The sequence below is a fragment of the Eriocheir sinensis genome, chromosome 35, assembly GCF_024679095.1.
Source record: "Eriocheir sinensis breed Jianghai 21 chromosome 35, ASM2467909v1, whole genome shotgun sequence".
Taxonomy (NCBI): domain Eukaryota; kingdom Metazoa; phylum Arthropoda; class Malacostraca; order Decapoda; family Varunidae; genus Eriocheir; species Eriocheir sinensis.
This window is the reverse complement of record NC_066543.1, coordinates 3,475,054-3,491,012: the sequence shown is the minus strand read 5'-3', so window position 1 is coordinate 3,491,012 and position 15,959 is coordinate 3,475,054. Positions and strand designations below refer to the sequence as shown.

General features: G+C 45.4%; 1 long non-coding RNA gene across 1 annotated transcript in view; it reads right to left on the bottom strand.

The window, feature by feature from the left end:
* LOC127007257 (uncharacterized) overlaps positions 1-15,498 on the bottom strand; it is a 19,836-nt gene extending 4,338 nt beyond the window's left edge. Inside the window, exon 1 of the long non-coding RNA XR_007760137.1 lies at positions 14,886-15,498. This is a non-coding gene — a long non-coding RNA (uncharacterized LOC127007257). The remainder of the gene's footprint in view (positions 1-14,885) is intronic.
* Positions 15,499-15,959: the final 461 nt, after the last annotated feature.

The following is a 15,959-nucleotide window of genomic DNA, read 5'->3' as shown; positions in this document are numbered from 1 at the left end:
AGGAGGAGGAGGAGGGACAAGAAAATTGTGTAAGAGGGCGTAGCACTGAATGACAGATAAGTTGGGATAATAAATGTTGTTATTGCGTGCACGTGTCTGTGTGTTTGTGTGTGTGTGTGTGTGTGTGTGTGTGTGTGTGTGTGTGTGTGTGTCCGCTCTACATAAACTTTCCTAATATATTCACACCCATCGGTCTTGGTAATGTATTTTTTTATTGTTTATGTTTGTTGTTTTTATTTCTCCGTTAATACCTTTTACGCCCTTTGATGTCCTCCTCCGTCATACCTTTACCTGGCGCCTGATAGAAAGTCATTAGCCCGTTTGCTAGTGTTTATGCGTCGCCTGTTATGGTTTTATAGACTCATTTAGCTTTATGACCCCTGGCTAAGTACCTCTCTCACTCGCGACCTACTTTTGTTCATCATCTCTTTCTCTTTCTTTTTTCTTCGTATTGTTTTCTCTAGCGTGGTTTGTTTCGTTATGTATTTTTTTCGTTCTTTTATCTTTCCTTCTTTCTTTTGTGTTACTCCTACGTTGTTGTTATCTCTTTCCTCCTGTCTCCCGTTCTTCAGCTCTTCCCTCTCCTTTTCCTTCTTTTCATCCTCTCTTTCTCCTTTTGTTTCTCCGCTTCCCATTTTTATTTTGTCTCCACTTTTCTTATCTTTTTTACTCTACTCTTTTTTTCCTTCCCTACCCGTCTCTCTCTCTCTCTCTCTCTCTCTCTCTCTCTCTCTCTCTCTCTCTCTCTCTCTCTCTCTCTCTCTCTCTCTCTCTCTCTCTCTCTCTCTCTCTCTCTCTCTCTCTCTCTCTCTCTCTCTCTCTCTCTCTCTCTCTCTCTCTCGTGGTTGTCCCGTACACTTTCTTACACTTGATTTATTGCTCCTCCTGAACCTTCTCCCTTTCCCTCTCCCTCTCCCTTTCTCCTCCCTATCCTCCTCCCCCTTTCCTCCCTTTCCCTCTCGAGATAGACAAGGCGGCGGCGTCCTTCAAGTTTCCCCTTTCTTCTCCCCTTTCCTCCCTTTTTTAATCTTTACTACATGACTTCAACTTGTTTTTGTGTTGCCTCATCTGTTTTGTGGAAATTCTTGGGGTTGTTGACTTGGTTGTTGTTGCTTTTGTTATATATTTGGTTGTGTTATTGTCTTTTTTTTTTTTGTTTATGCCTCGCCTGCTACGCTTCTTCTCGTGGGTAACGCAGCCGAACGAACAACGAAACCATGAATGGATGAGAAATAATCGCCCATATGGAGAAATGATACTGTGTCATCGCTGTCGGGCTGCTCGTATGATGCTGTGTTACGTCATGCCGCTGGTGGTTATAGATTCGTTTTTTTTTTTTGTATTCAGAGTCATACTGAAGGCTTGTTTGGCATCGAGTTTCCTTTCTTTGTCATTTTCCCATCTACATTCTCTCTTTCTCTCTGTCTATCTATTTATCTATTTATCTCTTAACATTGCTTTTCGTCCTGTATGTTATCTTTTCCCTCTCACCTTCCTTTTTGTCATTGTCTTTTCCCTCCTTTCTTTTTCATTTTCCCATCTACATTCTCTCTTTCTCTCCGTCTATCTATTTATCTATCTATCTCTTAACATTGCTTTTCGTCCTGTATGTTATCTTTTCCCTCTCACCTTCCTTTTTTCATTGTCTTTTCCCTCTTTTCTTTGTCATTTTCCCATCTACATTCTCTCTTTCTCTCTGTCTATCTATTTATCTATCTATCTCTTAACATTGCTTTTCGTCCTGTATGTTATCTTTTCCCTCTCACCTTCCTTTTTTTCATTGTCTTTTCCCTCCTTTCTTTTTCATTTTCCCATCTACATTCTCTCTCTATCTGTCTATCTAACTCTTTATCTATCTATCTATTACATTACATTGATTTTCGTCCTGCATCATATCTTTTCCCTTCCTTTCCTTCCCTTTCCTCCCCTCTTTTCCTCCCATTCCCTCCCTCCTCTTCCCTTCCCTTCTTTTCCTCTTCCATCCTCCCCTTTTCCTCTTTTCCCTTCCCTTTCTTTATCAGTCTCTCCTTTTCTCTTTCCCTCTTCTGCCTGACACTCTCCTCCTCCACCTCCCCTCCACACACTCCACCTTTCTTTCATCTTCCTATCACCTCCTGACTGGCTGCCTCCACCCCCCCCCCCCTCTCTCTCTCTCTCTCTCTCTCTCTCTCTCTCTCTCTCTCTCTCTCTCTCTCTCTCTCTCTCTCTCTCTCTCTCTCTCTCTCTCTCTCTCTCTCTCTCTCTCTCTCTCTCTCTCTCTCTCTCTCTATTCCCTTGTCTGTTCTCTTTCTCCTAAACTATTATTCTCCTTCGCTCGAGTTTCTTTTCCACTTTTTTCCTCTCTGTATTATTTTTTCTCCTCCGCTTTCACTTCTCTTGTTTGTTTCTGATGAGTTTTAATCCTTTTTTTTTTGTTAGTATCCGTCTTTCATCTCTTCCGAGCTCTCAATTATTTCTCTCCCTTCTTTTTCCTTCAATTTTCCTCTTTTCCTTATTTTTTTTCTTCATATATAGTTACTCTCTCTCTCTCTCTCTCTCTCTCTCTCTCTCTCTCTCTCTCTCTCTCTCTCTCTCTCTCTCTCTCTCTCTCTCTCTCTCTCTCTCTCTCTCTCTCTCTCTCTCTCTCTCTCAATCGGTTTAATTCCTCTCTCTCCTCGTTCTTCTCCCTCTCACGAAACTCTCATCTCTCTTCTCTCTTCTCTTCCTCTTTCTCTCACCCTTTCATGGGCTCTCCTCCCCTCTTTCACCTCCTCTGCACATCCTTCTCTCCACACGAAATCCCCTCACCCTTGCGCTGTTATCTCCCTCCGTTCCTCCTCCTCCTCTTCTTCTCTTCACCTACCCTGTCACTTCCCCCTTTCCCTTTCTCTTACACTATATTCCCCTTCCTTTCATCCTCCCTTCCTTTCTCTCTCCATTCCCGATACTTGCTCCCTTTTCCTTCTGTTACCCTTCCTATCTTCTCTTCTCTTCCTCAACAGCTTCCCCTCATTACTCCCTTACATTATTATCTACTTCTTTTCTTCCTGCCTTCTACCATATTCACCTTTCATTATCCTCCCCCATCCCTTTCTTCTTCCTTCTCTTCCTCCTCCTCACCATCTTCCCCTTCACTTCCTATTCCTTTCCCGTACACTCTTTCACCCTCCCTTTCTTTCTCCTCCTCTTCCTTCTCCTCCCCCCTCCCCTCTCTCTATTCCCCTCTCCCCCCCTCCCTACCTCGACCTTATGATACATACTTTACCTTTGGCACGAGTATGGTACCTCTCCTCCCCTCCCTTCCCCTCCTCTCCCCCCCCCCTTACGCTTCTCTCCCTCCCCCCTCCCCCCTTCCCCCTTCACCTCCCACCTCCTTCACATGTCACAGTGCCAAGCGTTCTTACCTCCGCACATTCACGTTCACGCTCAAAGTTCACGTGTATAAATATCCTCACACACACACACACACACACACACACACACACACACACACACACACACACACACACACAGAGGCTTTCCAAGAATTGTATAATGTTGCAGCCTAAAGTAAAGATAAATTGTGCAGTTCTTTTATTAGTATACTTATTGCCTCGAGAATTAGCGTGCAAATAAGTAGTGTAAACGCGCGCGCACACACACACACACACACACACACACACACACACACACACACACACACACAATGAATGTAAGTGGACAGGAATTTTAATAAAGGCCAAATGGGCGTGTTTTGCCGGGCATTCAGAAGTGTTCCTCCGCTTGAAGTCATCCCCAGCATCCCTTCCCTTCCTTCTCTTCTTTTCCTTTGCTCTCCCTTTCCTTTCCTTTTCCTTAATTTTCCCTTTTCATTCCCTTTCCATCTTCCCATTTTCATTCCCTTCCCTTTCTCTTCATTCCCTTTCTTTTCCTTAATTTACCCTTTTCATTCCCCTTCCTTCTTCCCATTTCCCTTCCCTTCCCTTTCTTTTCCTTTTCATTCCCTTCATCATTACCCTTCCCCTTCTCTTTTATTTTCCCGTTTTTTTTCTTTTCATTCACTTTATCATTGCGCTTCCATTCATTGCCCTTTCTCTCCTTTTCCTTTCCTTCCTCAATCTTTCCTTCTCTTATCAATATCGTTATCATCGCTTTCCTTTCCTGTCCTGATGTTTTCTCCTCGTCCTTTCTTGCCTCTGTTCAGTGTTTGTTGTGGGTTGCCTCCTGTATTTTTCTTTCTTAGTCATATACAATCATTCTCTCTCCCTTTCCTTCTCATTCGTTCATTCATAACTCTCTCTCTCTCTCTCTCTCTCTCTCTCTCTCTCTCTCTCTCTCTCTCTCTCTCTCTCTCTCTCTCTCTCTCTCTCTCTCTCTCTCTCTCTCTCTCTCTCTATCTATCTATCTCTTTTTACATTAACCCAATCGCTTCCATCTGTTTGTAAATGAGAATGTGATTAATAACATTTTTTTTGCCCCTTATTGTTATTGTTGATATTATTGTTGTTTTTGTTGTTATTGTTGTTTTTGTTGTTATTGTTGTTTTTGTTGTTATTGTTGTTTTTGTTTTTCGCGTTGTTTGTTACATTTCCCCCCAGCGTCGCCGTCACCGGTTTTATGAAGACGGATGTGACTCCAGCTTGTTTTTGTTCGTTTATTCGTTTTATTCGGGGCGACAGAATGGAATGAATGCGTGGAAAAAGAGAGAGAGGGGAGGAGGAAGGACGGAAAAGATGAACGGGGTGAGGGCGAGTGAGAGAGAGAGGGAGGGAGTGAGTGAGGGAGTGAGTGAGGGAGTGAGGGAGGGAGGGAGGAGACAGAAAAAAAAATGTGTTCGTGTTCCAGTTGAATATTTTTTTTGAGTGTATTTTTTTCCCGTGTTTGGTGTGCCTGGGAAATGTCAATCCCTTCATATTTTTTTTCTTTATGTCACTTGATAGTATTAAGACATTCCTGCAAGGCTTTTATTTTGCGTTTTAACTAATAATTCGCAGGCTCATAAATTAATAAGCCTCCCTAACGTTATTCCATTTTCTTTTCCTCTTTATCCTCTTTCCTTTCCATCCAAGATAAGATGGCGCCACTATAAACACTTGCCTGCGCCATGACTGGTAGACGGGCGTAGACGTAAAAAAAAAAAAAAAGATGTTAATTTATTTTTTTCCCTTGCCATTTTCACTCCTACCACACGTCTTTTTTCCATCGTATTCTCACTCCTACCACAATTAATTCCTCTTTTTCCCTTTCTTTTTTTTCTCATTTTTCCCCCATTTCTATTTTCTCTATTTTATCCTCACTCCTATCACATTTTTATCTTCTTTTTCCCTTTTTTTTATCCTCATTCATACCACATTAATTCATCTTCTGTTAGTCCTCGTCTTCACCACTTTTTCCTCCCTTCCTAACGGTCGTCGCATCTCTCATCGCGGTCTTCTGCGTCCTAATCACTGTTTTCTTTTACCTCGAATAATTAAAGATGACAATTTTGTGTAAAGATCCATTCAGAGGTATTCGGGCGCTGGTAAGGGATATGGCTAGATAACTCTCTCTCTCTCTCTCTCTCTCTCTCTCTCTCTCTCTCTCTCTCTCTCTCTCTCTCTCTCTCTCTCTCTCTCTCTCTCTCTCTCTCTTATTCCCCTCTTTCCTTCTTTTTCATCCAATTTTTACTGTGATCTGTCTTGCACACACTTTCTCATTCATCTTAGTTCTCTTCTGCATCTTCCCGTCTCTCTCTCTCTCTCTCTCTCTCTCTCTCTCTCTCTCTCTCTCTCTCTCTCTCTCTCTCTCTCTCTCTCTCTCTCTCTCTCTCTCTCTCTCTCTCTCTCTCTCTCTCTCTCTCTCTCTCTCTCTCTCTCAGCAATGTCCTTCCTTATCTCCGGCATTGCAGTATCTTCTTCCCCAGTCCAGTGTCGTATCACCCTCCTCTCCATCTTCTTTATCGTGTACTCTGTCGTCAATTCATTCAAGGCAGTTTGATGGATGGGCTCCCCTCTTCGCTATGTATCCCTTTCCTTGCTCTCAGATAACTTTCTTTCCCGTCTCCTTCCTTTCTTTATTTCTTTCCATGCTGACTTCTCCTCTCCTCAGTGCTTATGGCTTGGCTGGTCTTCCCTTCCGTATTTGTCTTATTTTTTTTTGACGTTCCCTTTTTATCTATTCCCTTCTGTTTTCTTTCTTTTCTCCTTTCTCCTTTTCTCCTTTCACCTCTTTTTCTTTTCCTGCCTTTCGTCTTCATTCTTTATCTTACCCATATTTTTTTCCATTTTCTATTCCATCCCTTTTCGTAGTTCACTTTCTTTCGTTTCCCCTCTCCTCACCTCCCTTCTTATTTCTTCCCTTTCTTTACCCTTTCTTCTCTTGTCTTCTCGTCTCTGTCATTCCTCCTCTTTCCCATTCCTTCCCCTCACTCCCCTCATTCCATTCTGATGCAAGTCGTTGGTCGTCCTACAAGATACAAGAATAATATTGCCGTCTCTCTCTCTCTCTCTCTCTCTCTCTCTCTCTCTCTCTCTCTCTCTCTCTCTCTCTCTCTCTCTCTCTCTCTCTCTCTCTCTCTCTCTCTCTCTCTCTCACACACACACACACACACACACACACACACACTGAACATTATATAGAAAGAGGGAAGATGGAAGAATGGTCTCACTTGGGTAACATTTTCCATCTAAAGTTGATTGTATATAAAGAATTTAATTAATCATAAGCTCCATATTCTCAAAAATTTCGCGTCTTATACACTCACATATGACAAGGTTTTCGTAGAGGTTGTAGGTATGTGTAATTTCGTGAGCCTAGTGATAGTCTTTCATATTCTTGTTTCCCTTCTTCATTTTCGTTTTCATCTCACTTTCCTTTCTTCCATCTTCTGTTCTCCTTCCACTCCCCCTCCCTCCTTTTCCTTTCTCTTCCTCTCTTCCTTCTCTGTTTCTTTCACTTTTCCTCCCTATCTTGTCCCACTTCTCAAATTTTCTCCATATGTGCTTCCCGTATACTCCCTCTTCTCTCCCTCCTCTTTCCGTCTCTTTCCTCTATCTCCCTCTTTCCTTATCCACCCCCCGCAGCCGAAGGGAAAAAATAGAAAGGAAGTGCAAGGAGAAAAGATGATAAATATGGAAGGGAGGAGCAGCCATAAACACAGAGGAGAGGAGAAATCGACTCATCTCCTTTGTGGCCTTTTGATATAACTGTTCTGGGAGCGGAAAGTATATGAGAGTACGAGGATTATTTTTTTTTTTTAGTGTTGTAACGAACTCATCTTTTTTTCTTACAGTTTCGGATCCCTTGACTGATGCCAGGAATCTCTATTTTTCATATACTTTTTATTAACATATGTCGCGAAAGGTTTCCGACAAATAGCAAGATCATGTTCGGATTTTTTGTTTTTCTTTTTACTCCTGTACGTCAGACGCTTTGATGTTTATTGACAGGTAACTTGATTTGCAAGTTCATTACGGTAATTTGCGATACACATTATGGTGATGAAATATACTCTCCATAGAAGCATTCCTTTCATCCCCCCACCCACACCCACACCCACCCACCCACACACACACACACACACACACACACACTCACACACACACATAAACAATATCTAAGAGAGAGAGAGAGAAATGTATGCAGGTGAGGGCATCAAGTTGGAATGGACGGAGGCTGACGCACAGGTAGCAGACAGGGCGGGGAGATGAAAGAGATCACGTGTTTATTTACAACTCGCGGCTGGCTCAGGTGTGCGGGGGAGGGAGGGAGGGAGGGGGCATATAAGGCGGGGGAGGAGGGGGGGGGGAGATGGAGGGAGTAGGTGTTTGTGTACCGGGAGAGGCGAGTGAGGGGGAGAGTGGGAGAGTGTTATGGGAAAATGTGTTATGGTGAGGTATGTTAGTGATGGCGGCATTGATGGTCGTAGTAGCAGCAGTGGCGTGTGTGTGTGTGTGTGTGTGTGTGTGTGTGTGTGTGTGTGTGTGCGTGTGGTGAGCGGCTTCGTTTTTCGACATATTGTGGTCTGTCGGTCTCCTTTTGATGGGGACATGTAATGGATAGAGGAGGAGGAGGAGGAGGAGGAGAAGGACGACGAAGAGGAAAGAACAGAACGAGATGGAGGAGGAAGGGGATGAAGACAATGGCTGCCGGAAAATAAATACCCTGTTAAAAAAAAAAATGCATAGAAAAAGGGGGAAGATTTGGGTCTAGTGGAAGAAGGCATAATTTTTTTTTTTAGAATAGATGGAGGCTTTAGGGACGGTAGTGGTGGAGGCGGACTGGGTTAGGCTGAGACTCGAAGGGATGGACCTGTTTACTCGTGAATTAAAGTTCCTCTCTGTAGTAAACCTTTGGAAGCGGAAGATTACCGACACGCACACAAACACATTGACTGACAGCTTCCTCCTTTCCTCCCCTCCCACGGTGGCTGAGGGAATAGGCCGCGGAGGACCGTAAGCTGCTTGGGAGTGAATAAGGAGAAAGTTTATATTTTCCTCCTATTCTATTTCTCCTTCCGTTTTGCCTAACTCAAGTGACCTGGATTCTCAGACACTTTCCCCTCTCACATCAACTCTCTCTAAACGCCTCAGAAGAGATTAATCGGGTTCTCATGAGTGTTTTTGAGGTTCAAGGTGCAGAAGAATGGTCACACTACCCATAGAGGAATAAACCTACCCCTGGAAATACCCGCAACCCTTAGGAAAACCTTGTCATATGTGGGTGTGAAGCGTTTGAGAATAAGGTCCCTGGGATGTTTAAATGTGGGAATGAGTCATGAATTTTGTATAGATCAGTCCATGAGGGTGAGCCGTGGGGAGAGGAGGGGGGGAGGTGGAGGGAGACCTGTCAAACGTGTCATATATAAATAGCACTGGATTTTAAAGAACATTTTTGCTGCCGTAACGCGAAAGAAAAAAAAAAGAATTATAAGAAAAGATTTTTGAGAGAGAGAGAGAGAATGATACGGATGTGTATAGCTTTGCATATATAATGGAGCTTTGCTTGAAATTAATTGCATCGGCGTGGGAATTTCAACTTGTGTGTGTGTGCGTGCCTGTGTGCGTGTGTGTGTGTGTGTGTGCGTGTGTGTGTGAGAGAGACCCTCGCCTTGTCCTACCCCGGGGAAAGCCGAGATCGCAGTCATTTGAGGGCCATTAAGACCTCGTTCTGGCGCGGCCCGGGAACTGAAGAAGCGGCGGCGATGTGGGAACTTTGCGGCGGTGGGGAGGAGGAGGAAGAGGAGGAGGAGGAGGAGGAGGAGGGATAAAAGGTTCAGAAGGAGGAGGAGAGGAAGGCATAAGTTTGTAAACATTTGGAAGACCGTTTTGTAGAGGGAAGCGCTTCTGCCTTTTTGGATCGACCACCACCTCTCCTCCTCCTCCTCATTCTCTTCTTTTTTTTTCCTCTTCTTTTTCGCCTCCTCCTCCTCCTCCTCCTCCTCCTCCTCCTCTTTCTTCTCTCGTTCCTTTTCCAAATATTTACGTTTCCTCCTCCTCCTTTTCTTCCTTTTCTTTTTCTTTTCCGTAACACTTTCTCATCTTTTACATTTGTTTTGGTTTATATATTGCTCTCTTTTACTCCCCCCCCCTCTCTCTCTCTCTCTCTCTCTCTCTCTCTCTCTCTCTCTCTCTCTCTCTCTCTCTCTCTCTGATCCCTACTTTTGGTGCAGTGCCATTAACTACTGGAGAGAGAGAGAGGACGATGGTTAGGCAAAACACACACACACACACACACACACACACACACACACACACACACTCTCTCTCTCTCTCTCTCTCTCTCTCTCTCTCTCTCTCTCTCTCTCTCTCTCTCTCTCTCTCTCTCTCTCTCTCTCTCTCTCTCTCTCTCTCTTGGGAGTAGAGTTACAATTTTGTCCAATTGGCCTGACTTACAGCTCAACAGTTTTGCTAGACCAGCACCACCACCACTACCACCGCAACCACCACCACCACTACCACCGCAACCACCACCACCACTACCACCGCAACCACCACCACCACTACTACAACCACTCACTACTACTACCATCACGACCAGTACGAACACAACCACCAGTAGAACCACTCTCTAACCACGACTAACACTACTATCATCACCCTACTTTTATCACCACTACGACTACCATCTTATCCCTAATACTACAAATTTCATCCTTTACTACCAAGGCAACCACTGCCACCACCACCACTACCTCCACTATCACCACTACCTCCACCACCAGGATCTATAACTCTATATCACCAGCAACCCGAATAACCATATTGCTTACACACACCACCACCACCACCACCACCGTCCCCACCTTCCATAACCTACTACCACCACCAACAGGAATAACCACATTTCTATCGCACCTTGTATCGTACCGTACTACCTCCCCTACTATGACCACCATCACCACCATGCTCATAACCACCCAAACGTATCACTGTCATTACACCACCACCATCACCACCACCATGACCGAAAGTCGTGTACAGCGAAACCACAATCACCATCAACTCCACCACCACCCAACGATGTAATCACCGCTTCCACTGACCCCAAAGCCACTAATACAACGACAGCGGTCACAACACCACCACCACCACTACAACCTCCACCACAACACCACCATTACCGCGTTTTCTCTCCCCAGCGCTAGTGTATGGGTAGTACTAAGCTCCCCCTTCCCTCCCCCTCCTCCTCATCTCCCCTTCTTTCCTTCCTGCCCTTCCTTACTCATACCTCCGTTTTCGTCAGAGTTCCGTCATCACTATTTCCGTCACCACTCTTTCGCCGCCTCTACATTTCACTATTTTCACCACCACCACCACCAGTGTCTCTACCTTCACCACCACTAACACCGCTACCATCATCTACCACCACGACCACAACTACTTTTACCACTAACATTCCTTTACTTTCATCACCACTCACCACCAGCATCACCACCACCACCACCACTTCCTCTGCGTATGAATCATATATTTTTTTTCTTTGTCCGAGTCTGTGCCGCAACTAAACGGCTCCACTACTTTTTGTACACCCCCTGACTCTCTCTCTCTCTCTCTCTCTCTCTCTCTCTCTCTCTCTCTCGCTCTCGCTCTGTTCATTACACTTCAGTGGAATGACCTTGGTATGTCATTAGGACTCTCTCTCTCTCTCTCTCTCTCTCTCTCTCTCTCTCTCTCTCTCTCTCTCTCTCTCTCTCTCTCTCTGCCATAAGATCAGTCGTATCGTATCATAATGAAAAATAAAATGAAATCCTAATTGACAGCTTGTCTTATAAATGTGTAGCAGGGATATTTTTAGTGTAGTAATACCCTCCTCGGTCTCCCCACGTCAGTCAGAGAGAGAGAGAGAGAGAGAGAGAGAGAGAGAGACTTGTCAGCTTCATTCAGAGTTGACCAAAATGATTCAGTTCTCTGCGTGGCCAACCCGCATTCCTCCTCCCTTTTTCGCTGGTAACAAGAATTCCTCGCTCAGAATTCGTGCTAATTTTGTCACTAAAGCGTTTCATATTATTTTATTTTTCTTACTCGACCAGGAAGGAAAACTTTGCCTTGTGATAAGAAAGAGTAAAATGGAGGGAGTGAGTCATAGGGGGAAAAAATAGGCATTGTAAAAAAAACATACCGGGCGTGTCCTGCGGTTCTTAATATCACTGATCGACGCTTCCTTTGTTCCGTTATTTTTTTCCTTCCTTTTGTTTTCCTAATGATGGTCTTTTTTGTCACGTGTTTCATCCTTCCGCCCTTCCTTTTTTTTTTGCTTGCTTCTTGTCCATCTTTATTAATCTCTTTACTTTTCTCTTTCTGTCTTATTTTCGTATCCATGTCTTATCATCGAAGGACTATATTAGTGGTATTATAAGACACTTTCGCTTCTCACATCAGCTATTTCTAAACGTCAAAGAGGGGGTCAGTCGGGTTCTAATGAGTGTTTCTTCAGGTTAATGGTACAAAAGAAGGGTCAAACTACCACCAGGGTCATAAAACTACTCCTGGAAATGCCCTCAACTCCTACGAAAGCCTTGCCAAATATGTGTTTCTAGGTTCATGGTACAGAGGAAGGGTCACACTACCACCAGGGTCATAAAACTACTCCTGGAAATGCCCACAACTCCTACGAAAGCCTTGCCAAATATGTGTTCTTGGGCGATGAAATATCTTATAATACGGCCCTATTATATTTTCACTTAATGCTCTTTCATAGACCTCAATAATAATAATAACAATACTACTACTACTACCAGTATTCATAATAATCATAATAATTAAGCCCCTTTCATTACCTCCCTGAAGAACTTTATACAAATTCCATACTTGTCGTAATTAATTCATCACTTCTTTTGTACATTAGCAATATAAATGTTTCAGAGTTTTCTATATTTAACTCTTCGCGCCGCCTCTCCCTTTTTCCTGCCATCTCCATCGTTTCAAGTATTCGTATCTTCCCTTGCTTCAGTTCCTCTCCATTCCCTCTCTCCCTCCCTTCGTTCCTTCCTGTCCGTTTGTTCTTGGTATTTCAAACTTTCCCTCTTCCTTCCTTCCTTCCTTCCTCCTTGTGTTCCTTTGTGTTTCATCTCACGCTCTGTTTTGCTTCATCTCTCCCCCTTCCCTTTCCCTTGCCTTTTCTCTTTACTCCTTTGACGTCCTCACTACACTCCGAATTGGGTCGTTTTTGTTCTTTCAGCTTCTCCCTCTCCTTCTTGCCTTTTTCAATTCCCCTGTATCTTTACTCAAGTGCATTCCTCTTATTTTACTCTCTCGGGACTGCACTGTCTCTGTATAAACAGCCAATCACGATTAGTTAGGTTTAGGATGCACAACTCCATGAAATTTAACTACATAGACTATATTTGCCACAGCACCATAACGGGAATAGAATATATCTTTGGTGATTTCCTATGTCTATTCCCCCTTCTCCCTCAAAAAACAATGCATCAGATAATATGCAAAACCATTTAGTAAAATAGTTGTACACTGGTCTTGTGCAACATATATTCGCTTTCTGGGGCACTACCAGAGCGGTAACATACTAACCCAAATTTTCGCATTGTACACTATGCTGAATATTATCCCAGAACCCTTTTATATCGGTTTCAACACTACTTGGGGCGCTAGCATCCCGATTTCAGGAACGCAGCTGGAGTAAATCCTCGGTGGTGGTTCTTGTTAATTGACTGACAGACTGATTGACTGACGAATCCTACTTTCTTAAACTCTTAAAAGGTCATCACACCACTCCATCCCACTCCACCCCTCTCAGCTTCCCCCGCCCCTCGCTCCTTCTCAACCTGTCAGCCTCCGGGAGCCAGCCAGTCAGCAGCCGTCCAAGGTCCGCCATTCAGTCCCTCTAAGCCACGTTTTGTAAGGCCAGTCACACGGGAGTCACCCACATGCCCTTATCAATTATGCGTATGCCAGCCCTCTTACCCCCTCCCTCCTCCCCTCCTTCTGTCTTCCCCTTCCTCCCCACCCCTGCCACTTCTGTCTTCCCCTTCCTCCCCACCCAAGAGAGCGTTTTGTTGTGTTTGTTTTGTTTTCTTAGTGCGGGAGGGCTGTTGAGGTGAGTGTACTGTGGGTCTGGTGTTTTTCAAGTTGAGGGGAGAGGTGTTTTTTCTTAAGGTGGTTGTGTTGGTAGAAGTGGTGGAGGGGAGGAGGGATTAGTGGTGGTGGTGGTGAGGATTTGGGGGGGGGGGGGGCGGTATTGGTGGTCTGTTAGTAAGGAGGAATGTAAAGGATGTAACTCCATTGTGCCCGAGGCTGTCCTAATATTTTCTGATTTGCTATTTATGTGGATGTCACTCACACCCCCAGCACCACCACCACCACCAGCTCCCTCCTCACCACCCTCTCCACCAGCACCCTCACTGGCACTGCCCCGCCCCGCCCAGATCCGCCAGAATACGCACAATTAGTCTCACTTTACAACGCGACTCACACTGCCCGGGGAAGGAAGGAAGGAAGGGCAGTGGACAGAGTTGTACGGGCAGCAGAAAGCAAGAGAAATGTGATAAAAATATGCAAGTTTACAAAGACACATGACTTCCAAATCGTGTGTGTGTGTGTGTGTGTGTGTGTGTGTGTGTGTGTGTGTGTGTGTGTGACAAAACTATGGCGCTTATAAGATGGTTAGCATGAATGGAGCACGGGAATAGGCAGAGGTAAAGGAAGAGGAGGAGGAAGAAAAGCGAGTGGAAGAGGAGAAGAAGAGGCGTGGCACCTTCAGTAGAGGGAGAGGAGAGAAGTATGGACAGGACAGGAGGAGAAGGGAGGAGAGATGTAGGAGGGGGAGGGGGAGGGGATGCTGTGGTTTCCGGTGTCAGTCATGGAACATCACTGGAATGCATCAGCTAATGGATGATGGTGTGGCTGGCGGGCTGTTCCGGGGGGTCACGGTTCAGATCCCGCGGCCACGCCCTCTCCGCTGCGTCCGTTGCCCTCCTGCATGCGGGGCTTCTCTGGGCACGCCGCTGGCACCACTGTCCACTGTTATTGACGGCCAAGGTCACCACGCGGGCAGAAACAGTGATGTGATGTCCATTTTGTCACGGTCACGCACCACCATGCCATCACTACCAATACTGCAGGCATGCACCACCACCACCACCACCACCCTGATCATTCACAAGCTCACTCCATTCAAGTCGAAGTTGGTCTCTTTTTTCTGAACCATTTGCATGTCCATGTTTTTTTTTATAGAATGTAACACTCGAATTAAATTGTAGAGATGGTTCGTTTCGAAAATGCAATTAACTCGAAAGTCCAACTTGGGTCTTTTTTTTATTTGTCACACTTGAGCAAAAATTTAGTAAAGACATTTTCATGTTTTCAAATCGAGAGTGTAATGAACCGAATCAGGGATTTACAACTTCTTTTTTTTTTTTAATCTGACACAAATGAAACTGTCACTACTATTTTTTTTTTATCGAGAATACAATGAACCTCTATGGAGATTACATTCGGGATCGTTGAGTCGCGTCTTCGCGCACGCCGGAGGGAGAAGCGAACCGCCTCGGGGGATGCTGTTCGCCTGGCAGCCCGCGAGGAACTATCGGCCATTCCTGTGCCTCACGCGGACAGTTCTCACCCCGCACACCCTCCCTGCCTCTCCCTGTCTCCCTCCCTCTGCGCGCGACACTTCTGCGCATCCCACCACCACCACAACCACCACGTAAGCTCTGACTCTACCCCGTCCCTCCTCCTCTTCCCCCACGGCAGCTCCCCTCACTCCCCATACGTCACTCCTTCCCCCCTCTTAGCTCCCCTCACTCCCCATATCTCACCCTCATTGAGCCGCTAATAATGAACATACGGGCGGCGGGGGTCTGGCAGGGGGCGGCGGGGGGCGGAGGGGACGCGAAGGGGAGCCCGGCGTATAGGAGTCAAAGAGTCGGTTTGCCGGCCAATAAAAACAATTATTCGCTTGGCCGTGGGAGTATGGCGGACACACACACACACACACACACACACACACACATCGTTTTGCTCCCTTCCACCCGCAAGTCTTGTCAATTTACTTCACTTGACTGTCGTGTTGGTCCGGTCGCTTGCCCAAGGGTGATGCTGCGTCCTTTCCTGTTTTTTTTCTCCTCCTGTCATGCATTCTCTCTCTCTCTCTCTCTCTCTCTCTCTCTCTCTCTCTCTCTCTCTCTCCCTTTCGTCACGTCGTTATTTATCCTCGTTTATTCTCGTTTAATCACGGCCCGGAGTCTTTGTGGAGAATACTGTATCGATTAAATGAAGCCATAAATCAGGGGAGAAGCCACGTGCTGGGGTCAGGAGGCAGGAGGAGGAGGAGGAGGAGGAGGGATACTGTGGTTAGTGGCTTGTCCTACCTACCATCTCTTCTCCCACCATCCATTCCTCCGGTTCTCTCTCTCTCTCTCTCTCTCTCTCTCTCTCTCTCTCTCTCTCTCTCTCTCTCTCTCTCTCTCTCTCTCTTTTCTTTTCCGTTTACCGACGACCACCGAACATAACGTGGTTGCTTCATAGGCATTTCCTTTTCTTGTGTGTGTCCTGGGGTAGAGAGAG